The 14,325-nt window shown below is 46.5% G+C and overlaps 1 pseudogene; it reads left to right on the top strand.

The window, feature by feature from the left end:
- The first annotated feature begins 1,487 nt into the window (after positions 1 to 1,487).
- Positions 1,488 to 10,848, top strand: LOC112549369 (annotated as a pseudogene).
- The last annotated feature ends 3,477 nt before the right edge of the window (positions 10,849 to 14,325 follow it).

A 14,325-nucleotide genomic window follows, 5' to 3' on the forward strand; every position in this document is an offset into this window, starting at 1 on the left:
TCATTTACATACATATATGTTTCATTAACATACTTTTGCCCTGCCCAGGGGTGTGATTTTTAGCATTATAATGAGACCTTTTTCTGAACTTCTTGCTATCTTACAAGTGTCAGGGAGACATTATCCTGCTAGTGTTAGGGAGGCATTCCAGGAATCCTCCGCATCCCACACGCTGTGCTCTGCAAGCATCTCTTAACACACACATGCCACACCCCTCCCAGCATCAGTAAGTTGCCTTAAGTAGTCAGTTAGATATAGTTTGCAAAAGCTAGATATACCATAAAAAAGATTACATAAAAAGATTACATCAGTATGAGGTACATCTCTTGTAAAAGAACACATACACCTGAGAAACAATCCCTAAGGGGAAGTAGGAGAGAAGTATGTTTGGGGAATAGGAAGAATGGAAAACAGAGATAAGTAATTTTTTCTTCTCTTCATATGCCTCCCCTGTCCCCGGCGGTCTGATGGAGTTCTTAAACTTAGGAATGTGTAGGAGCAATGCAACAAAGGAGGAAGAATTCTCATCAAATTCACTTATTTGCCTCTGGAAGGATTCAGCAGAGCAACCAGTTAAAGAAGACACACCTGAATCTGACTCCCTCTGTTGGGATCTGATCCTGCAAGGTAATGAGAGCCCTCAGCTCTCACTACAGGCAGTGGGTTTTGTCTGTTCTCAGCAACTCCCAGGAGGAAGTGCTTATTCTACAGGACTAGACCTGCAAGTAGGCAGACCTGGGCAGGCAGAGCCCTTTGGCTTCTTGGTGTCATAAGACTGTGCAGGAAGCTTGGCTGACCTAATTCATTTTACTGGGGAAAAATAGTCAAGAGTAGAGCTGGGCAAAGTCTTTGCAACATCTTTTTGTCAAAAATACCTTTTTCTTTTCCAAAAATAAAAACATTTGTAGAAAACTATTTAAAAATTTCTGGTTTTGTGACGGTTTTCAAAGCTATCACCAAAATTGAAAATACAGTACTGTTGCCATATGAATTTTCAATAACAAAAAATGGTTGGTAGCAATTTTGACAATGATTTCTATAGACTTTTTTCTTGAATATTAAAAGTATTTCCCCAAAAATTGAAAAAAGAAGAACTGAATCTGTTATGAATAATATAAAGTGGAAGTAACTTCTACATTTTTTCACAAATTAACTTTACATATTTTGGCCAGCTCTGGTTGAGTGACAGTATCACAATGTCAGTTTTAAAGGTGTGACATGTAAGAATGTCAATAAAAGTGACTGCACTGAAATTTCCTGGGCCCAGCACCCAGGCCTGTTCCAGGGTCTCAAAAGCTTGCATCTGGTCCCATAACAGGGATCAGTATTTCCTGACACCATTAGCCTACAAATGCAGAAAGCAAAAAAGATCTAGTCACATATAATAATCTCCAACTAAGCTAGAGGGCAGACTATTTCAGGAAAGAGTAGGAACTAGAGAACAAAATACAAGGGATCTAGTAGGGTAAAGAGAGGCCTTCTTTATAATGCCATCCAATAATGCTGATACCACAGAGTCCTCCACTGTCTCCATCCAAAAAAGGTATAGGGCTAACCCAACTCCTATGAGGAAGAATGTGGAGGAACAGGTGATGCTGAATATGATATGTTATAAAGCATGTTAAGAACTAAAAGGCAAATGGTGCCCAGAGGCAAAACTGAAAATAATAGATGGTCCTTGAAGCACAGGAGAGGGCTATGAATTCTCAGTCCCAATGAGAAAAAAAACCTCCAAGTACCTGGGTATTTCCAAGGGGAATGACATTGCTGTGGTGTCACTAATCATTTTTGCATATGCTAGAGAACACTACCCGCAGTACAAGATAGAAAGAAGCTGAAAACTTGAACACAAGGCTGCTGTCCCCAAGGAAGTATAAACTGAGAATACAGATGATAAATATTTGCCCTAATAATTCTGGTTTGAAGAGTTGCACAAATGACTAGGTAAGAGAAAAGGGCCATGATTGGACCTGATACAGACTAGAACTTTAAGAAGATGCTCAAAGAGAAAAATACATGGGAAAGGAGGGGCAAGAATCCCAGAATATCCATGCAGTTGAATCTGATGGTAGGATAAAGGTCTGCTTTCCAAAGTCACAGATAAAACACATGTAAAGACAGTTCAGACACAAGAGAAGACTTTCATGAATAACCAGGAAATTCCCTAGACAGGCTGTCAAGAAGCCCCCGGCTCAAAATATTTTGTGGGTAGGAAGATAAATATGTTCAGAACCTTCCTAATGGGAAGTGAAAGATATGAAAATAGAGCTCTGGCCCAGAAAAATAGAAGCAGAATGTCTCCCAACTTTGTTTAGGAGTTACCAGTAAGAGGCAGCATAGGATTCAAAAGAAGGCTTTTGTCAGAAGTAGAAAATTCTCCATCTTCTTCACAGAAGGTGAAAGTACACTGAGGTTTCAGGAAGCAAAACCACTATGACTTGCCTGAAGCAGGACCACCAGGGAATTTTTAAGTACTTCTTGATCTAATTCATTTCTCCACGTCTGTCATCACTGAGTAGTTCATGAGGTTCCAAGGGGAAAGGATGGAGACCAAAACTAATGAATGCTTCCAAAACATTTTAGAGGATGAAAAAATGGGTATCTTTAAAACCTATGAAAAAGTCATTGCACTAATGCAAAATGTAAAGTTACACTTATTTTTCGCTTCATCTGCCTTGTTCTAAATGAGTCCAAGTTCCTTGTTTTTAATAAATAAAAGGCTAATGGGTTCAAAGTTTCTTCTGTAAAATCCCACTATTTATATATGTGTATGACTATTTGCTCTCTAATACAGAGGGTATACTTTTACTTTGGTTATAAAATACTATATTTACAGTATATTGGCAGAAAGCTGGTTGCTATAAAATATCAACCTAAATTCTGTGCCAGAATGCAGTTTCTACACAAAATGCTTGTATTCTGTGACATAACGATGCTTCTGTTAAGACTGTTCATGTGATGAAATAATGTCTGTGATGAAATTCATATTCTTTACCACATGGCGCAAATACCTGGGTTTTATAAACAATTCTTTTGGCAGCTGCACAAAAGAACCAGTAGCTACCTAATGTTAGTCCAAACCTCAGTTTGCTTTCCCAGAAATTGCATCCTTGATGCCTTTCCCAGATTTGGAAGAGAAAGTAAGGTGGCTTGTCCAAAAATAGCATTCCCACTAACTTTCCAGAATGTGGACATTCAGGTTATATTCATATATCCTGTTCAACAAGGGAATTCTACCATTATGTAAATCAAGTGTATGGTGTTTTTTTTAATCCACTTCTTAACAGATGGAAAAGTACTATTCAGAAGTAAACCAGTTCATATAACATAATGGGGAGGAGTTTTGCATTTTCCTTCTCCTCTAGCAATTTTGAGGTAAGAGATTGCGGACTGTGATGTTTTAATATACGGGGTAACAGAAAACAAAAAGGTATGCTTCTGATATCTTATAATAAAAAAAGTTTTGGGAGGTGGAGAACAGGCTTACAAATATGGATGCTTATTCATAAAATGTTCACACTTATGTTTTGATTAGACTTAGTTGTGTGCTTTTTGGAAAGTTCTCGGGCCACTTGCAATTACATTTTTCTGGTAGCATTCATAATGTAGTAAACACTTTCCAAGCATAAACCACAATTAAGTGGTGCCCAACACATTGTCATGTCCACAGGAAATGTCATCTGTTTTCCCACTAGTCCAGGAAGACCATGCTAAGCTGAGAAGCATGAGTTAGGGTCTAGGACAAAATGCCTTTGCTTTTGATGATCTGAGGATCATGCCCCACCCTAAATGTGGCTTTATCTGTAAGACCAACAAGAAGGGCTGCACTAGACAGGGGGCTTTTATTGTTTATTTATTTCTTTATTTTTCACCTCTAACACTTTGGTTTGAGTGCAAACTGATCATAAAACACAACACTTTCAGAAGTGTTGAATTCTCTAGCTGTGTCCAGATGAGCAGGGGCATACAATCTGTGATCCCACAAACCTCTTTGTGCCACCACAATGGTCTGGCTGCTGGCCTGGCCTCCATGCTGCCCCTGCTGCTCCAGCACACCACCAGGACACCAGGTAAGACTGCTGGGGCCAGCACAGATGCTGGCCCCAGCCTCCAGATCTCCCTGGCTAAAGAGCTGATAGGTGCTGGGCAACAGCAGTTTACCCATTTGCAGTTTGTCCTGTAACAAAGCACATATGCAAGGGTGTGCGCTGAGGCAATTTGTGCTGCTGCAAGCATACCCCCCTGCTTAACTGGACACAGCCTCTTTGTGAAGATATAGAGGTCAGCACATAGTGTTAAACAGAGAAAACCTGTTTGTGAATAATACTTTTAAAGGTTTTAGAAGAAAAATATTATTATGTAATAAAAGATACCACACTCAATATGTTATGCATGGTACCTGTTTGTGGTGAAGGACTTGTTTTTTTATTTGCTAATATGTAAAAGCATTTATTTCACTTTCATACAATCTGTATTCTGCTCATTTACTTTTTGTTTCTACAGCTCACTCAGTTTGAGATATCCATATACCCTGTAGAAGTCAACTATGGGTGTGTCTACACAAGACGCGTTAATGCTCATTAGCCTAATTCAGTGCGCATTAAGGGAACATGTCTACATGTGTGCATCCTTAATGAACATAAAAAATGGTGAATTTAGGCTAATCACACCTAAGTTTGATACCTGCAAAGGCAGGTATCAAATTTAGGCGCGATTAGTTAAAGCACATTAGCACATCTTTAGACACAACCCAGCACTAACTTTAATGACAGCTCTCTCCAGCCACTTGGGGGCCGGCCTGAGCCAAGCCCCAGGGCTCCTGGATGACTGCCTGTCCTCCTCCAGGACTGGGCTGCTCTCTGGCAACCCCTAGCTACAGGCTAAAAAAGCCTGCAGCCATTTTGTGCCCTGGGGCGCGCACACCAGAAGCCTGAATGAGCCTGTTATCTGTACAAGAGCCCAGCAGGCCCCGTGTGCCCCCATGCACAAGCCATAGACTGCCTCTGCCTGGCCTGTCCCCCTCCACAGCTGCTGCTTGGCCACAGGTGAGTGTTACAAAGGGCTGCAGCTTGCTGTGCCCCTTGCCCAGCCCTAAGATCCCCCCAGGGCTGCTTCCTGGCTTTCTCTGGCAGCAGGGGCAGCACCTGCTCCCTGCTGCTGCTCACCCCCAACTGTTTCCTGTGCTTGCAGGTGCTGTGATGAGGTGCTTCTGCTGTGTGGCTCCCAGTCCCTGGTCATGCCCCTGCACCAGGCACTGGTCACAGCTGTCCAGGGCCGCCTATGCAGGGACAGCCATGGAGGGACCCAGAGAGCTGGCTCGGGATTACCATGTCATCGTCCTCCTCCCCATTGAGCCCTGGCCCTGCCCATGTGCACGCACCTGTGCCATCCACCAGGGTCCCCAACTGGCCCCAGAAGGAGGTGTGCTACCTCATGGCACTCTGGGGCCATGCGGAAGTGCAGAGGCAGTTCAAGTGGGGCAGGTGCTTGAATGCCCACATTTATGAAGCCCTGTTGGGTGGAATGCAGGATCACAGGCATTCTTGGTTGGTGCTGCAATGCCACATAAAGGTCAAGGTCTTGTGGGCAGAGTGGATGGCTGTGACCGACTTCAGTTATCAGTCTGGTGGTGCCCAAAAGATCATGTTTTTTATGCAGCAGCTGACCAGCATTTTGGCACCCTGGGAGTCAGACCACACCCCCGTGAGTGCGACCAGCAGGGGTAGCTTTCCTGAGTCCCTCAACCCACCCTGACACCTCCGGTGACATGTCACCTTAGGAGTTGACCTGGGACCCTCAGAGTCCTGCCCCATCCTCCTCCCCGGTTGCTGCATCCACTGGCAGCGTGGGGGAGCCCTGTCTAGCGGCTGCCTCACCCTCAGCACAGCCCCAAACTCTGGCACAAGAAGCAGCCAGCTACAACACTACCAGCCACCAGCAGTGTCAGCTCCTCCCCAAGCAGGGGATAGGGCCTGGCAGGGTGCTAACCCACCATGCACTGCGGGCTGTGGACATGAGGCACAGCTGGATGCCATCACCAATGGGGAGGCCCATACTGAGCCACCAGCCTCACCATCCCCAGACACAAGGTAAGTCCCTACCCCTGGCCCTGACCCCTGCCCGGCCCACCTGCATACCCCTGGCCCTGAGTTCCCCCCCTCCACTCAGCACACAGAGAGGTGCAACACCATTCAGAACTTTTTTCAGCAGCCCATATCCCTGCAGATGGGTGGGCACAGGCCTGTCACATGCTGAGGAAGGTGTCGATGCCAACAGCAATGCCCTCCTTGGTGCAGGGGGCAGGGATGTGTAGCACGGTGACAAACAGCCCTCCAGGTGGTGGCAGAGGTTGCAGGGCAGCCTATGATTGCCCCAATACCACTCAAGGTCCCAAACCAGGAGACCAGGTGTGCCTGGTGCACCAGAAGGATCATCATTAGCAGGACATACTGGCTCAGGCACCCCTCCATCTGCACAAACAGCTCATCATGCGCCACCCAAGGAACACACAGCAGGGGCAAGCTTGGGGCACAGCAGCGGTGCAGGAAGGGGAAGGGTGGCTCTGGGGTGCCTCCCCAGAGAGGCCCCTGTGGAGGGCAGAGGCACAACCACAGTTGTCTGGGAGCCCAGGGGATGTGGGATGGGTCGCAGCACATCAGAGCAGTTGACCTGCAGAGAGAGAGGCAGGGAGTGAGGTCTGGAGCCATGGTAACAGATACTGCCAGCAGCCTGGTCAGGCTCACCCTGGGAAGGGGCTGGGGGAGGCAGGCTGCCTGGGGCCAGCACCTAGCAGCCCACTGACCCCAGGGGAGCAAGGTGGGATAGGGGTCTTATCCAGTGGCTGCCAGGGCCCAAGCAAGCCAGGCCTACCTGGCTGACTTACTATGGTCCCTGGGCACCTGTGCATGGTGAAACCCTGATCTGAGGCCAGGCAGCACATGGCCCCTGATGCAGAGCATCTTATCTCTGAAATGTTGCAAACTCTCACAAAAAGCTTCTGTCTCTTGCCTCTGCAGGGCCAACATCTGGATGCAGGAGAGAGCCCACCAGTCTCTTCAGGAAGGCCACCTCGGCCACTGCGACCCACTGCTGGAGAGGTCTGGGATGCACTGGCTGCACCAGCGGTGCACCAGGGACTGGACCCTGCTGCTTCAACAGCTGATGGTGGTGGCAGAGGAATGGGAGGTGGAGGAAGCACAGGAGCAGGCCTGGTGGGTGGAGGATATTGCCAGGGTGGAGGCATGAGACCTGATGCAGCAGAAACACTGGGCCCGCATGAAGGCCCTGGAGCAGAAGCACCTAGAATAGCTTCAGCAGCAGAGGGACACTGACTGCCAGGCCTTGGAAACCCCCCTGGCCCTGGCACCCACATACATATCCCCTGCTGCCTGGTCCCTGCCCATGACCATGCAGGGCCCCTGGGTCCCATGTGCTGCCCTACAGCAGGCCCCCACCTTGCCCTGGGAGATGGTCCTAAGGCACTTCCATCCTGCCAGACCCCTAGCTCAGGCTTCACCCTGGACTTCCCGCCACCTACCTGGGCCTGGCCCCACCACTCTCTCCCACACCATGCAGCCAAAGACCCGGACCCACATGAGGCCCCCCACATGCTGTTGTCACCATTGCCCCTGGACCTGCAGGGGAACATCCAGGGTCTGGGGTGCTGGGCACCTGCCCTGTGGTTCTGCCCCCTAGGCCTGGAAGTGTAGGCCACCCGTGACCCCCCTCCACTCTGGTCTTGAACAGCGAAAATATTGTAAATAGTTTTTAATATGTATATAGTTTGCCTCATGTATATAGTTCATCTCTTGTAAGTGGGTTTTTTATTATTGGTGGGTGGGGAAGGTAGGGGAGGGGCACTGCTTGTTAAGGGGGGAAGGATGGGAGTGTGGGTTGTGAGGGCAATCCTTTTTTTTGTTTGTTTCACCCATGTGCTGAGGGTGGGCAGAGGGTAGGGGGGGGTGGGTAGCAGGGCAAGTGGGCTGGAGCAGGGAGTGCAGGAGGAGGGAGTTGGGCAGGGCCTCCTGCAGCATGTGCCCTGGCCCCTGCTGATGGGCGCACAGCTCTCTTGGGGTCTGTGCAGGATGGGAGGGGGGCTGCTGGGGCCAGCAGGACCAGCACCATGGCAGCAGGGGGCACTGGTCATCGCTGGCAGGATCTGGGCTGGAGCAGTGGGGCACTGGGTGCTACTGGCAGGGGCAGAGGCAGGGGTAAACCAGTTTGAGATGCTGTAAGAGGCACACTGAGAATGAAATAATGTTCCCCATGCTGCACATTTGCAGCTCAGGCTCAGTATTTGATACCTGGATTTCCAGGTATCAAATAAAAACACTGCAAAGAAAAGCAGTGCAGAGCACAGTTCTCCACCATGCCCAGAGACAAGCAGGGGCTCGGGCCTCCACATGGGGCCTGTAGAGGCAGGACCTGGCCTGACATGAAATGTGTTCCCTGCAAGCAGTGCTGGCCTTCAGGTGACAGCCCGAACAGCCCCGGGGCTGCCTGAAGCTGCATGGCCCTGTGCAGCCCTGCACTGAGCCAGGTCAGTCCCACAACAGGCGGCACAAGTGGGGCCGGCTCTGAGGTGATCAGAGCCATGCCACACCACTGGGGGCTCTGGCCTCAGTGGGCCCTGAGCACCCCATGGCTGCTATTGCTGCAGGGGTAAGCTGTGGGCCTTGCAGTGGGGGAGGGGGCCTGCGGGGGAGCTGAGACCCTGTGGGGGCACGTGTGCCATGCAGGGGGGGATGTGTACCCTGTGGGGGGAAGCTGTGTCCCTGTAGTGGGGAATCTGTGGGCCCTGCAGGGGGGGCAGTCCGTGTGCTGTGCAGGGGGGCTGCACCCTGTGGGGGGCAGGGGACCCAGCCATCCTGAGCAGCCCCCCTACACAGCCACCCACACCTACAGTCCCCCCACAGTCCACCTATAACACCCACGTCCCCAAGCCACCCCACAAACCTCTCACCCACATACCTAGCCACAAACCCCCACACAAGCCCCTTCCCCTCCCAAACCTCACCTCCACAAACCCTATACCCACCTGCAAATTCTCCCCCCACATTGTTTTACACTTGTAAATATATCAATAAAACATTGCCCTCTCTATATATAGTGGTGCTTCATTTTAATAGTGGAAGAACATTATTTGGGGTATTTTTATAAGAGAATTTGGGTTTCTTACCAGAGAATTTGCAATTCATAAACAGGGAACACCAGGATCTCTACTGGTGAGACAAGTGGTGTGACCCATGCAGAGGAGCCTGCCCAGGGCCAGCACTGGGGACCCAGCTGGAGGACAGACCAGGTGGCTGACCACTTGGCCATTTGGGGCCAAAAGGACCTGCTATGACAGTTCAAATTGGGCCACTGCAAGGAGCACCTCTTTTGGGCAATAGCTGCCCAGATAGCAGAATGGAGGCACCCCATCCAGGTCTGGCAGGGGAGCAGCCTTGGGGCCACAGGTCCAAGGGGGCAGATGCTGTCGCAAGTGGCAGCAGGTCACAACCAGGTAGCAGCCCCCATTGCAAGACTGCTGCAGTGGGTAGAGGGTGCATGGGCCACTCCAGGTTAGGGCTGCTTCAGCAGTCCAGCTGGCACAAGGGGTAGTGTCCCCAGATACTAAGTGGCACAAGCATTGGCCCCAGCCTCTAGCTCCCCCTGGCCGCAGATCCAGGAGTAGCTAGGCAAGGTTATTTTGCCCCAAGTGGCACAACTTGCCCCACACCAAAGTGCATGTCTGGGCATGTGCACTGAGGCACAAATCCCTGGCTCAAATTTGTGTTACTCCTGTTTGAGCTGCTGCAAGCACATGTGCCTGCGTGTGTGGACATGCCCCAAGAGTCCAAATTGCTTGCCATTTTCAAAGCAGAAATTTCAATTAAAAAATTGGACAAATTTCCAAGAAGCAGAATTGGATGAAATAAAAAATATTTTATTTTAAAATATATATTAATGGTGTAAGTAATTTCCTAAGACATTGTGATATGTAATCAGTTAATGTATGTTGATTCATATTTGGAAAAAAAACAGTCAAATTTGGAAAAAACTCCACAAACTTTCCCACAGGTTTCCTAAGGCCTTGTCTGTGATAAATTTCATATTTAGGTCAGTACTGAAGAATATAGTAGCTTTTACATGATTTTAAGAATTTCATGTGTGTCAGTATTTTTTCTCTTTAATCTACCTGTGACAGGTGCTATTAGTGTGCAACTTTGGAGGCCCTAGGCAATTTTCTTGGCAAATCGCTTTCTTTGGCAGCTTCCTAACTTTTCTGTGCACGTCAGGGAAACCAGGTGCTTGTTAGACACATAACATCATAAACTCCCTGTCCCACATAAATCACGGTTTTTATGGTTCTTCATTACGCTGTACTGGAAACACCAATAAGTTAAGTTCTAATGTAAGACTGTCTCATAGGTCAGTGCATACTGCAATGGTATTTGGCTCATTTTGCTGGTCAGTAAAACAGTTGGATAGTGATTAAATAGTTCTTGCACATTTTAGCATCTTAAATGGAAGCTACCTAGTGGAGTACATCCATCATAAATCACATTTGCATGCCACCTGAGAGATCTCTGGCTGATCTATGGATTTTAGAATACCCATGAAAAGTACTTTATGAGCCTGTCATATCCCAATCCTGTCATTTTATTACTCACTTCAATCAGCTATCTTGATGTATTGATGGTTTCAGAGGGAAGCTGTCTCTAATACTATTCTAGCAATATATGAATTAACCCTTAAGAACCATCAGGCAGATTAATTATTTAGGAATACCTGTAGGCTACATATAACATCCAAGTGGTCAATTTCTCATAGATTCTCTAAGATGTTGCTTGTTCACAGACTTAATGGTCTGAATGGCACTTTTCACTTGCACCAGTGTAAATCTGCAGTTGCTTAAATAAAGTCAGTGCAGTTACTAAAGATTTACATTAATGCCACTGAAAGTAATGTTAATCCCATGTGTCTATGACAGTGATTCTTAACTAGGGTGCCAAGGCACCCTGGGATGCTTTGAGATCCTTTTCATGATGTTGTGTAGTGTTTTCGCTGTTGGTATGCAAACACCTACACCTGATTCACAAGACAAACCCATGGGCTAGGTACAAATATTTGGGGATGTTAAGGGGAGGTTAGATCATGTTACAAATGGCAGCCTGATCTAAGGTAAATCAGGATGGGGGGGATAATGGGGGGATTGTCAGGATGGTGGCAAGCAAGCTGGGGGGGATCAGGGGCCTGTGGGGGGGATCGGGTATAGGCACAATCCATTGAGGGGTGGGGAGTAGGTACAATCTGTGGGGGAATGGGGGAGCAGGCATGATCTGGAGGATTGATGGGGCAGCAGGCAATCTGCAGGGGATAGAAGGGTCAGATGCAATCCACGGGAGCAATATGAGGGACAGATGTGATCCACAGGGAACTGGAGGGTGATCAAGGAAGGGTCCACGGGAGGGATAGGAAGCCAGGTGGGATCCACAGGGGGAGTGGGAGGGGCAGGTGGGATCCATAGAAGTTGTTGTCATTCAGGAGGATTTGATGGGATATGGGAGGCTCATGTTGTCTGTGGAGGGGCTTGGGGGAGATCAAGGACTATTTTTAGCCCTTCAACTCCACCCCCCCCCAGTGAATGTATAGCCCCAGCCCTCCTGCCCCTTCCCCCACTGGGACTTACTTGCTCAGCTCCTGACAGTGGTGAAAGCTGATATAACCAATGGCACCCAGAGTGGCCTGAGGGTTGGGATGTGGTGGCTGACTGGTTTACCAGGGAGGGCTGGAGTGAGGGGTGGGGGCTAAAAATAGTCTGGTTTCAGAGGCAAGGATAGAAAAAGTGCAGCCCTGGGGCTTGGGATGGTGACTGGACTTTCCCAGTCCTGGGGTTGCACATGTAACTGTACAGAAGTTCCATGCCCCGGTCTAAGCTAGATCATTTAAGTTTGAGTTTATGTTGATCCAGGTCTATCTTATACTGGGTTCAGCCATTTTTAGACCTGTCTGTGTGCATGGAACTGCTGTGCTCTTAGACTGGATTTCTTATCCGGGTCTAAGTGTAATATCTGCAATGGGAGCAAGCTAAGTTAGATTGGGTGGCCATTTTGAACCTGATCTAACCTCCCCTAGCCCCTGCAAATGTCTGTACCTAGCCATGGATTTAAAATAAGAATGAATAATGTCAAAAACATTTTGACCTGCTATGGTTTTTCAGTTCTTTGCAACAGAACAGTTGCTCTATTATTTTTCTTTAGTAAAGAAAAGAGTGAAAATGAAGAGCTCTCATTTTCCCAGGGGTACCTTGAGGCTAAGGAGAGGTGTCTCAAGTTTAAAAAAGTTGAAAACCACTGGTCTATAGTATGTGCATTTCAGGGTCAGATTCTGTCCCTCTTAGAGTGTGTTGGACTTTTCTCAGACAAGTAGCCCTAAGAAGGTCTTTTTGCATTGTGTCTGAAAACAGCAGATGAACTCTGTTTTCATAATGCCAGAATATTTTCAGAGTAAGGTCCTGTTCATCATGAGTAAGGGCAGCAACATTTATATGAATTGGCAACTACATTCATTGTTTTAAAAGACCATCAATTTTTATGACATTGTGCTTGCTGTCCTGCACTGTACTGGGGAAAGGTAGGCAAGGTTGTTTGAGTATATGTGATATCTTTTTTTAGACCGAGTAGTTGGAAAAAATAACGAGACTGAGAAGGATGTGTTTGGGCAGTTGACACCCTACTCATGGCAGATATCTGCATTGTCTGGACACTGAGATGTTTATAGTAGGACAAGAGAAGCAGGTAGACAGCAGGAAGCAAGACTTAGAACTAAGATCAACGTGAAATCTTTCCTTACACTCCCTGTAGGATTAATGTCTAGGCTATTACAACTAGGGCAGTTGGATTCCCTTCATTGGAAATTAAGGGGCCACATGCCTTCAGAATCTGGCTTCCAGGGAGGATTTACCTGTAATTCATTCTGCTTCCTTACTGCCCTGTTGTCTGAAAGTAATTGGCTGAGGAATTAAGGGAACGGCCAAAAATACAGTAAAAATAATTCAATAGGATGTAGAAAAAATCTTGTAAAACCATTTGTACTGAAATTCTCCCACTCAGTATCTGAGAGGTACATCCTCTGAGGTGTTTCAACAAAGCCCCTCAGCACTTCAACACCCCTATGCTCAGTTACTGTTAAACATTTAGACTATCATATCAGGCTGAAGATATCTTTGCCTTGTAATAAATTCTTACATTCTGAAACACTTTGTACCAACTTCTTTGGAGTCACAGTAATAATCCCTCCTAGACTTTTCTGTAGAAATTCAGAAAGTTCAGCAATATTATGGCCTGAAACACCATCAGCTGAAATAAAAAGAGAATAAAACACACCCTCAGACTCAGAGACAAAAACATTTGCAAATTTAGGTGCCATGCATCAAATACTCCAAAGGTATATCACTAAACTTGGAAATAGCACTTTAGTGTTTGGACTTTCAGTTAAAAGGGATTTCCCAGGGAATCTAAAGAAGTTCTATATTGGAAGATAATCACTAGAAATTAGATCTATTTAAATCCTGTGCTATCATTATCATGATTGCTATTAATAATCATTACAATCAATAACTAAGTTTAATAATTAATAAATAACACTGACAGCATTATTTAATATAATTAATAATTCTATAATTTAATGTAACAAAACACACAATGTATATATCAATATCATTATATAAAATTACATTAATTCATATATAATTAACATGCTGCATATTAACATGTTATCATTGATGTTATAATATGAAATTAATGAATTATGTTAAATTGATGTTAGTATTAATAGTAATGAACTGACAATGACTCAATTGTATCAATACTGCCTCTGTCAGCATAGGGCTAAATCTACTGAGGTACTTACGCTGTGTCTACATGTGACAAAACAGTGCTATGCTGTCTGGGACTGGAAACAATATAATTACACTCATATTGTATGGACAAGACATTCATCTGCCTAGGCTACTATCTGCTGTTTCTCAGCAGGACTAATTGCTTGAACTGAAACACTATGCTAATATAGCTATACTACTTCCAGTACCTGAGTTAGCTTATTCCCTCACCCATCAGGATGTAAAGTTATTCTTATTCTTTCCTTTGTCCAATGAACATTTAAGAATTTTATACAACAGTCAGATCAGTCTCCCAGGGGTTGGGAGTTCAAGTCTATGATCCAGTATATCCAGAGGGTTTCTAACATCCCAATAAGCATTTCAATCTGCATCCAGCTGGAGGGTCTGATGGCAACAAGGTGAGGTTACTTGTGGCAGAGTAGCTCCTACAAATATGACAA

This window comes from Alligator sinensis, unplaced genomic scaffold (assembly GCF_000455745.1).
Source record: "Alligator sinensis unplaced genomic scaffold, ASM45574v1 scaffold489_1, whole genome shotgun sequence".
NCBI lineage: Eukaryota > Metazoa > Chordata > Crocodylia > Alligatoridae > Alligator > Alligator sinensis.